The sequence below is a fragment of the Zophobas morio genome, unplaced genomic scaffold (genome assembly GCF_036711695.1).
Source record: "Zophobas morio isolate AGI-343-1 ecotype UQ-CSIRO unplaced genomic scaffold, CSIRO_AGI_Zmor_V1 ptg000024l, whole genome shotgun sequence".
Lineage (NCBI taxonomy): Eukaryota > Metazoa > Arthropoda > Insecta > Coleoptera > Tenebrionidae > Zophobas > Zophobas morio.
Window position 1 is genome coordinate 1,428,928 of NW_026972129.1, and position 11,226 is coordinate 1,440,153.

An 11,226-nucleotide genomic window follows, 5' to 3' on the forward strand; every position below is an offset into this window, starting at 1 on the left:
TGAGATTATACCGTGCTCTTTTGCGTTATTCCTAATTTCTCAATCTTAACTCTGCTCCAGAAGATGCCACTTACGAAAGTGTGCGAAACGTTGAGCTAAAAAACTCAAATAACACGGTCCCATCCCGGAAAACGATGACATATTGACTCCGACCGTGGAACCTCTGAAATGAATGCTTGACAACATAACCTCAATTCAACGCACTTTCGTGTGCCTTTTATCCGCTCACTGTTTAGTTTTCCGTAAATTTTCACAGCTCAGAAAGTGAATTTTAACGTCCTCTATACAGTGGAGTCTGTTTCGGTACGTACAACTGAAGATAAAAAGGTAGGGGAATGTGGGGCAAAGCGGACCGCTTAATAAAATATAAATAATTACACACTCAAGGGTAGCTCATCACAAGCTATTTTTGCGCGTAGTAGTAGATACATATATTATGTATCAATCCCTAATTTTTAAATTGAAACTTTTGCAACAGCATTTTAAATTCTCTTTTTTTTAGAAATCTCTGCAAATGTTGTGCTTTGCCCCATATATGGGGCAAAGTGAAAAAGGATGAGGGGCAAAGTGAAAATTCGAATGATATGTAAAAATAACTGCTTATTATAAAAAAAAGATGAAACTGGAATATAAAGAATAAAAATTTAAAATAAAAAAATACTCAAATAAAACAAATTAAAAATTAAAAACAAAAACAAAAAAATCCCTATTCGCCTATTAATAACATTGAAACTAAAGAAAAAAGAAAAGAAAGGTTTACTTAAATTATGTTATTTGAATTTTGCCATGCCTCAGATTATTTGCCTTTACCTTGCCTACTATTTCCTCATAAAATATTTCAGTTTCGTCAGACACGTCAGGAAAGACAAAAATATCTGTAGTTTGTCTCAGAAAGCTTACAATTACACAACCATTTTCTTGAATATTTATAAAGCAAATATCATACAAATTGTTTTTTTGTATGATACTTTCCGTCGGTCAATTCAGTCAAAAGAGAATCACCTAAAAGAAAAAGATATTTTTCTTTTAATTGCCGTACTTTGGCAGATCGTTTAGATTCCACTTGAAGTTTTATCTCCTCCATATTTGGGGTAGAAGTCAAAATCATTGTTTTTCCCTTTCTTTTTCCTCTTGCCGATTCTGTTCGTGAACCTGCTTTAGGCAGAGGCATCAGATCTTCAGGTGTGAAATGTAAAACGACTTGTGGAGAGGGTGTTCTTTCTTTTGAGCAACCCGCACGAGGTGACATGGTTCTGTTAGCTTCAGCAGTAGTAGCGGCATTTCTATGCGCTTCACCATTAGGCTCTTTCCTATTGGTGGTTTCGTCTGGGAAAATATTTCGATTATACGGAAAAATGCCTGTATTTTTAAACCCATTGCATGCTGTTTGGACAGTCGCGGCTTTTTGATACGCATTTCCAAACAGTTGTGCAATTTCATATAATGTTATTATTTTACCAGGATTGTGTCTTAGCTATGCTCGTGTTTCTTGTGGGTAATATATGTTAAATGCAAAGTCAAGTGCGATGCGAACAATGAGGTGGCAAGACAAGGATGTGCACATGATTAGCTTTCGCTTTCTCTATTAAATTTAAATTTTTGGTGTGTCGCGTGACCATCCAAAATTCTTCAGAAGGTCGGGCATATTTTAGGAAATGTTCGAACCAGACGTCACAGAAAATATCCGTCTGCATCCATCCAGACTGGAGACATTCTACGATTGACTCGGGGGGGCAAACCGTTTTCAAAACCTGGGTTGCGCCGTACTCGGGGAAAGATCAGCAGTGGAGGTACGTAGACCCCAGCAGCACCGAAACCAGTGATCCTCATTCTGCTGATGAGGAGCATCCAACCTTCTTTTTTCCTTTTAATCATTCTTAAAAATCTTGCTGGGTGGAAAATGAAATTTATCGATCAAACTCCCCAACAACTTAAAAAAGTTGCCAACATTAGTCGGATTAAAAGCAGAAGCCGAAGTTTTTTCTGGGAGACGCAATGAGATATTTTTTTGTCTACCTAAAAACTTGTACACCCAACCACGTTCCGCTAATCCAGTATTGTGATTAAAACTATTAGGAGTATTGTTCTTAATAGCACATTGATATTTCAAGTTACCCACTTTTTTAAAGCTTAACCCAAATAAACGACTCTCCATTTCTAATATGAATTCTGCCAACTCTTTTTCTTGATTGTGGGTATTGGATGTTGACTTAAATCTACCCAATGACTTACTTGAAGCTTCATTAACGTTTTTCTCCGATTTCACACGTCGATATAACGTTGTTGCCGGAACTTGATACTTTAAAGAAGCAGCTTTTAATTTCAATGTCCCACGTCGCACATCCCTAATTGCTGAGGCCATGGATTCTTTAGACCACGATTGTTGATTTGTTTTTCGTTTATAATTTCGCACCATGTTGATATAATTCTGAAAATACGATTCAGTGTTTTTACCTTGTTTTGTATGGGGCATAGTGGAAAAATATTCGCTTTACCCCACACAACAATTTTCCACTTTACCCCATAGTAGCAACCGACAAGAAACAAATTGAGGTTCCAGCTTTAAGATAGAGAAACAAACTGAAACTTACCTTCAACGAAAGACAAATGCCGCACAAATGACACTGATATAGCAAAAACTTGGAATGTTGTTTAACAGTTACCATAAACCTTCGTAAAACACACCGTTTTTTTACATCCAACGGCAAGAATATTTTGTTTTTACAACTGCAGGCAAACCGATGGGAGTTTTAGAGGAAAATTACACTAAAAGAACCTTTGATATGTAATTAACATAGTTCAGTACGTTAACCACAGATGGCATCATTTATTTAATTTTTAAGCAAAAATTCCACTTTACCTCCACGTTCCGCTTTGTCCCACATTCCCCTACGTCAAACGTACTGTCGGACTGTCACCCAAACTTCTCTTATAAAACAATCTCGTGTTCTTGTAGTGTCATCTGATGTTGCCTAGCAACAAATATAATTCACTGCCTGAAAATTGCTGAAAATGTATGAAGCTGTAATTTTCAGAAGTTAAAACTATGATGAATCGATTTCTTGGCCCAAAAAACCCCCAACCTGTAAATTTCATCGAAATCGTTAGAGCCGTTTTCGAGAAACCCATTATATCTAGATATATATATATATAAACTCAAATCCATAAGGTTGTAACCACTCCCTAGTGTAAATTTTAAAAAATTATTCAGTGTAAATCTGTCTTTTAGTAACCTGGTAACATATCTGGTGACCTGTCAATATAATGTCAGTTCATTCATGTATTCGCGACACATGATTACGTTCGATTTCATTGCAATTCTTGCACTCCTGCACAAGTTATTTCATAATTATCATTGTAACTTGTCGCAATATTGTAAAAATTGATAAACAATTTTCAATAAAAACACGATAACCTGAGTCTTCATGGTAATTATGATACAAGAGCAACGATAAATAGAAACGTGTTTTATCTTTCATCTGCAGAAAGAAGAATACCACCTACTGTAATTTAGACTTGCAGTCGATACGTTTACGAATTACGATAAAACGAACCCAAAAATACGAGTCACGAATGAAATCAGATATTGGGCTGGTAAAAAAACAAGGTGAATTGATTTATTTATTGTTGCTACTTTATAAAAATCGCTTTACAGATGGGGAATAACTGAATACCTAATTCAGAATTTGTTTAAATTATTGTACATGAGTGTACGGGATATATGTGTGGCTAACCATGATATGATTTGACTCGAAGGACCAGCTCTCCCAACTGAAATGATCAATCTCGCGAGCAACACCAAAATTGTCTATAATAGGTAGATAACTGTTCACCTTAATTAGTTGCAACAGTTGACCAATTTTTCATAAAAAAATGAGACACCAAGAAGTCTTTAATGTTATGTTTAATAACTCTCATTTGGAACTACTAATTATTTACAAAGTGTACAAGGAATTTGGTTGAAGGTGATAGGTGGAGGAGCATAGCCACTATGCTCCTCTGTCCTGAGGATTTTAGTGGTAATAATGAACAAAATGTAACTTCACAAAATTCAGAGGCTAAAATAATAGGTATGTTGAAAATAATTTGACAGTTTATTTAAACTTACTGTTACAGGAGTAGTTAGAAACATTGGGAACACATAGACCAAATAACCAAAAAGCAAAAATTTTTCTGTTAACTTTCTTAAATCTGAATCCCATGGATTTTAATACTCGATGTAAAGTATTTAAACTTGCTGTATATTCCAGATGTTCTTTCGCAAAAATAAATAAATCCCGAATAGTAAAAAACTATTTTTTTTTTTTGTTTTTGTCAAATATACAGTAGGTTAGATCTTCGTTAAATTCCAAATTTGAATACCACTGCGATTTTTGTTTTGGTTTCCACTTTGCTTCTTGTAAAGGTTCTCCAGATTGGGGTTGGGTTATAATTTTGTGGGCTTGACATCGGGAACACTATGGAAAGGATAGGAATAAATGAGTTTACAAGGAAAGTTTCTGCAGTGTTTGAATTTAATGAGGGACATTTAGTTGTATTGTGTAGGATATAAAGAGTGGGTATAAAATTTGAAAAGACAATGTTATACTAAAAAGCGAGATATACACTTTCAACTTGAGGTAGTTAAAACTGAAAGTCCTTCGACAGACCACCATGTTGTAATAACATAAAAAAAGGTCCGAATGTCGATACGTTACTCTCATAATATAGTACTCTTCGTCCATGGTATAAGAATAACTACATACTGAAAAGATTTTTGCAAGCTTGAATTCAAGTTCTCGGGAGGATGCTTGGGGATAAGCAAGTTTCAATCCATTGTGACAGTTGGCAAGTGCCATTTTCATCTGCTTATTTATCACAATATGCCGTGTTGGTACCATTTTTCAATGATATGGTTTAATAACAAACTGTGAGATATTTAAATAAAACTCGCTCGCGCGTGATTGTCAAATTTTGACACATGCGTCGTTACCAATCTGTTCATGTAAAAAACACCATTGGCTGTAATGCCAACCTTACAATTTAACGAGTGGTTACAAGCTTATGGATTTAACTGTATGTATATATATATATATATATATATACAGGGTCATCAAAATTGATTGAGAGAGTTGGTACCCCCTGTTTTTGTCGTGAAGTTTGTCAACCTTATGACAGATTTGTTTAAGGTTATATGGCAATGAATTCAGTGGCGTGACAAAAATTATAAACTTCAAATCTGACAACTAATGTTTTTACCAAAAAAAAAGTCGAAAAAAGACGCCACTGAGTTTTGAAATTTGAAACTTGAAACTTCAAATCTGACAGCTAATATTTTTATACAACTTAATAAACCAAATTATTCAAGTTCAGGTTTACCAACTCTCTCAATCAATTTTGATGACTCTGTATATATATAAATCAATTGCTGTTCGTTAGTCTCGCTAAAACTCGAGAACGGCTGAATGGATTTATCTTATCTTGGTTTTTAAATGTCCGTGGAGGTCTAGGGAAGGTTTAAAAGGTGAGAAAAATTCGAATAATTGCCGGTAAAACCCCAAAAACAGCACTTTTCTTCTTGACAACCAAGTGACAATCTTTTATTTCTAAAAAGACAAAAGACATCAAATGTTTCACAGCTCAGAACATGTTGTATTGGAAAGTAGAATTTCTGTTTTTAGTATTTTTGTTTCTCACCGTTTAAACCTTCTCTGAATTTTCATAAATATTTCAAGACCAAACTAGACTACCTAGACCTAGACTAGATATTAAGTTTTGTTACAAATTAAATTTCTGAACGCAACGATAATATTTGACATTAGATTTGACAACCAACTAATATGTCAATCCATCCTGTTGCACTTTAGAACACGGAAAGAAGTATTACGATATTGTGTTATAATATCTATGAGTGCGCGAGAACTTTCTTTACTTTGGCGATCCTTTGTGATAGTGACATTCCAGGTAATGTGCTCTTTTTTTTTGATATTTTGTGATTGTGACACTTTACTGCTAAGTGAGCGAAAAATTTTCTCACTTTGATTATTTACAATTTACGATGCCGAGGAGAAGACGACCTGACTTAGGTCGTCGCAGTCAATCAAATGTGCGAAGAGCTACCTCACGTGCTAACCGCACTGATGACCAGAGAGAGACAGATCAAGAAAATAGTCGTATTGCTATGTCAGAATTGCGTTATTTAGTGAGTGATAATGAAGTAGCATGAAGTAGATAGGCTTAGAATGCAACGAGTTCGTGCACATCAAACACAACAACAGCAATCACGACATAATGAAATTGATCGAATCCGCAGACGGAATGCTCCTGCGATTCTTGAACGAGCTGCATTCCACTATGATCCGGCAATTGATTATAGTGCCGACAAATCGGTAACAATTGGGGAAATGAAAATAATTTGTAAATATTGTAAGGCGTTAAAATACACTCATGAATCTACTGGATTATGTTGTGCTGGAGGCAAAGTAAAATTGCCACAATTGGTTCCACCACCAGATCCTTTACGATCTCTAGACCCGATTTATAGAAAGCGATGTTAAAGTTAATTCGCGATTAACTTTTAACTGAGGTCCGTTGCCAGGCAACGCACATATTTTAACCAATCACGGGCTCATATTCCACATTTTAATTCTCTGTTAAACTAATCGAGGATTAAATATTTAACTCGATGTTCTATAAACCGGCCCTTAGTTTCTGGGATTGGAAATGATTCTAAGCACTTCTTGGCCAACATTCAGAAATATAACAGCTGTTTCCAGATGACATCATTTGGCGCTACACATATTATACAGGACAATTTCATGCCCACTTTCAAGGTATTATATACCAGAATATTTTTTTATAATATTCAATATGTACTAAAATGTATATATCGGAAATAATTAATCGACAAATTTTTAAAAATTACAGATACAAGGACAAATTTATCACTTATTGGGGACACTGTTACCAGTACCTGATGCAGATTATCAATTTTTACAAATTTATTTTATGGGCAATTCAGATGCGGAAGTTGATAATCGTTGTGCTCACAATCCAACAGTGAAGAGAACCATTGTCCATGAATTACAAATGTTTCTTCATCAGAATAACAATTTAGTAAACATGTTTAAATAGCATTGGATCGGATGCCATCTGATAGGCATAATATTATCATTCGAGCTGACAAAACACCTGCCAGTGAACACACAAGGAGGTTTAATTCACCTACCATTGACGAAGTGGCTGTTGTCATTGTGGGACAAAATGTACAATCTAGAGATATTGTGCTTCATCGTCGGAATAGTGATTTAAAACGTGTATCTGAAACACACAGGAGTTATGATGCATTACAATATCCTTTGATCTTTTGGCAGGGGGAAGATGAATACCATTTTAATATCAAAATGGTAAATGAAGTAACAGGTAAATAAATTGAACAAGATTAAATAATATTTTTTAATTCAATTCATCTAAGTAACAAATTAAACATTTATCATTTTTGATTGCAGGTGCTGAAACCAACAAAAAAGTTAGTGCTATGAATTTCTATTCATACAGACTCATGATCCGTCAAGGTGAAGTAAATCATATTTTGATGTGTCAAAGACTTTTTCATCAGTTTGCAGTTGACATGTATGTCAAAATTGAGACTGAACGATTGACATTCATCTCCGTGATGCTATAAATGCGGATGGCAATGTGAATAATGTGGGAAGAAAGACAATTTTGCCAGCCACTTATATAGGAAGCCCACGCCACATGCATGAATATGCTCAGGATGCTATGTCATATGTTAGGCATTATGGCCGCCCAGACTTATTTGTTACATTCACATGTAACCCTAAATGGTCCGAAATCAAGAGGGAATTGCTACATAGCCAAACACTAGTTGATAGACATGACATATACTGAGTACGGTGAGAGATTGAGTGACAGAAAAGTTACTAAATCTACGCGAAGAAAAGTGTACCATCCGCGCGAAATTTGAAATTTCAAAATCATTCTAATCTAAGCGCTACAAAACATAAGTTTTATATTACTCGAGAATTTTTGTGGTAAAACAGACTCATCGGAGATCATTGTCACACTACGAAAAGCGTTCGTATTGTGAGAGTCGCTCACAAACTCGGAGAAATCAGGTAGAAACCCTGGACAAGCGATACGCTTACCCAGTTGAGAACAGGCCTGACCATAGCTTTACGGGCTGATCTTGGAATTATTTCTCGCAAGCGCCCTCTCAAATGGACACGTACCTTAAAGAAGCACTGGAGATGAGAGTCAGAAAAGTGGCCTAACCTTAGTAATGGAACTTTCAGTAGTTTTACATTTGTAACAGAGACAGTGACAGCCAGCTGTGAGTGACAGCGTAGAAATTTCAGTGTATTTTATAGTGTTAGGTTGTTGCCAACTTACATGTCAACTGTCAAGAAATCCCAATCTCTCACCGGAACCACTATAACTGCCAGAGTTTTTAAACAAAAATTAAAATCTCTCATGAATTTCTTAATAAAGCATTCTGTGTATGGCCGAGTCCGTTGTTGGATGTATTCTGTGGAATGGCAAAAGCGTGGATTGCCACATGCGCACATATTAGTCTTGTTGATGTTCGCTGTTCGTATATAGAAATACGGTCGTACTTGAATAGAATTTATTTGTATCAACATAACAACTTAAAAACTAACAATAACAAGTTGGACGCGACTCGGGACACAACCGCTTACGTAGACCGCACGAATGGAAGAGAGCGAGCGTCGGTTTATTTTTCCCGTGTTTCTTGTTCTTCGGGTATCCTCGTTCATCCCGAAGTGACTGTCCAATCCGGCGGCAGTGTAATGTTGGTTGCCTAACTTTTAGGAGCATGATAATTGCATGCCCACAATACTCCCCTCCTAGTGACTATCTCGTATAGTCACGAAATCTGACAGGTTGCTCTAACCTCCGACCTCGACTGCTGGTTTTTTGAGATGTTTTCACGGCGATTGTTGGACTATTCCGCTCTGTTTCCTGCGGCAGAAAGGCTGGTTTCAGTCGGTCTATGTTGACGGTGACGGGTTTGGCATTCACAACAATTTTAAATGTTTTACTATTGCGTTCTAGAACTTGATGTGGGCCGCTGTATGGTTGCTGCAGTGGTCGTTTTACAGCATCGTCCCGTAGAAATACATGGCTACACGTTGACAATTCGGGGTGGACGAAGGTACGTCGGCTGTCATGATGGCTTGTTGGTGTCGGTCGAAGCTGTCGCATGTGTGTCTGCAGCCTGTTGACGAAACTTGCAGGGTCGGCAGACACATCGTCGCCTGTGAAAAAGAATTCACCGGGTATGCGAAGCTGGGTACCATACATCAGCTGAGCCGGTGAACATTGTAGGTCCTCCTTTACTGCCGTGCGGAGTCCCAAAAGGACAGTTGGCAACAAGTCGCACCAATTGTCTTCCTCATGGCATTTAATGGCGGCCTTGATGGTTCGATGCCACCGTTCGATGAAACCGTTGCTTTGCGGCCTGTACGCAGTTGTCCTGCACCGCTTGATGCCAAGTAGGCTGGTCAGGGCTGCCGTGAGGGTTGCTTCGAACTGCCTTCCTTGATCAGTCGTTATACGGCGGGGGCATCCGAAACGGGCGATCCAGGCTGCGTAAAACGTTTTCACGACTGTGTCTGCGGATATGTCTGCCATGGCTGCTACTTCGGGCCATCGTGTGAAGCGGTCTGACATTGTCAAGCAGTAGCGGAAGCCTTGGCAGGGTGGAAGTGGACCCACGATATCCACGTGGACGTGCTCGAAACGCTGCTCTGCCGGGTCAAAAAAATTGAAAGGTGCCTTCGTGTGTCTGCTTACCTTCGATTTTTGGCACGGCACGCAGGTGCGGGCCCATTCTTTGATACTGCGCTCCATGACTGGCCAGACAAATCTGTTTCGTACTAGTTTGTACGTGGTTCTTCCGCTTGGGTGTGCGTAATCGTGGTACCTGTTAAAGATTTCCCTCCGGAATCGCGGTGGTACGTACGGGCGGATGTTGTTAGTGGAAACGTCACACCAGATTGCAGTGTCTGTGCCGGTAGGGGTAAGTTTTTTCAACTTCAGTGCGGTAGTTTTCGAATTAAGGAGTGCTTGCAGCTCAGCGTCGTTCTCCTGTTCGTTGGCCAGCTCGTCAGGTTCTATCACGGTTGGTGTGGCAATTTCGTTGATGCGTGACAGGGTATCTGCCACGGTGTTGTCGTCACCTGCTACGTGAACCAAATTTGTAGAGAACTGACCGATGAAGTCAAGCTGCCTCAGTTGTCTCGGAGAAGCTTTGTTGGCCCTTTGTCTGAATGCGTATATCAGCGGCTTGTGATCCGTCCTTATCACGAATTCTTGAGCTTCGAGCATATGCCGGAAGAATTTAATTGCTTCATAAATCGCTAGCAGCTCTCGGTCATATGTGCTGTAGTTTTGCTGCGTCGGGCTGAGTTTTTTTGAAAAAAAACCAAGCGGTCTCCAAGCTCCTCCAGTTTGCTGCTCTAGGACTCCTCCTATAGCCGTGTCCGATGCATCTGTGGTGAGCCGTAATGGTCCGTTTCCCGATGGGTGAGCTAATAATGCGGCATTTGCGAGTTCCTCTTTCGATCTTTGAAATGCGGTTTCTGCTTCCGGGGACCAAACGATGGGTGTTCTGTCATTTTTGCGTGAATTGCGCAGATACTGGTGTAGCGGTGATTGTAACTCGGCGGCGTTTTTGACGAATCGCCTGTAAAAATTTATCATTCCCAAAAAGCATCTTAGATCTTTCACCGTGACGGGTTTTGGGAAATTTACTATAGCGTCGACCTTGTGTTGTAGCGGCTGGACTCCTTCGGCGGAAATGATGTGACCTAGGTACTCTACCTTGGGTGCCCCGAACACGCACTTTGCAGGATTCACACGGAAATTAAAGTTTCTGAGTCTCTCGAAAAGTGTTTCTAAATGTTGGCGGTGTTCACTTTCATCGCGGGAGAAAACTAAAATGTCATCAATGTATGAAAAACAAAAGTCTACATCACCTATCACTGAATTTAAATGCCTCTGAAAGGTTTGTGCGGCATTACGTAGTCCAAAGGTCATTACAGTGAATTCAAACAGTCCGAAAGGTGTGCATACCGCCGTTTTTGGGACGTCTTCTTCCGCGACCGGGATTTGGTGATACGCGCGGACCAAATCTATCGTCGCGAAAACCTGTTTCCCTTCGAGTCTGTATGAAAAGTCCTGCAGGTGGGGAATTGGGTATTT

At 38.7% G+C, this 11,226-nt stretch overlaps 1 long non-coding RNA gene across 1 annotated transcript; it reads left to right on the top strand.

Moving 5' to 3' along the window:
• Window positions 1–3,210: 3,210 nt before the first annotated feature.
• LOC135135285 (uncharacterized) lies at window positions 3,211–4,554 on the top strand. The gene is made up of 3 exons (XR_010281484.1): window positions 3,211–3,428; window positions 3,486–3,607; window positions 3,656–4,554. It is a non-coding gene; the product is annotated as an uncharacterized LOC135135285 (long non-coding RNA).
• Window positions 4,555–11,226: the final 6,672 nt, after the last annotated feature.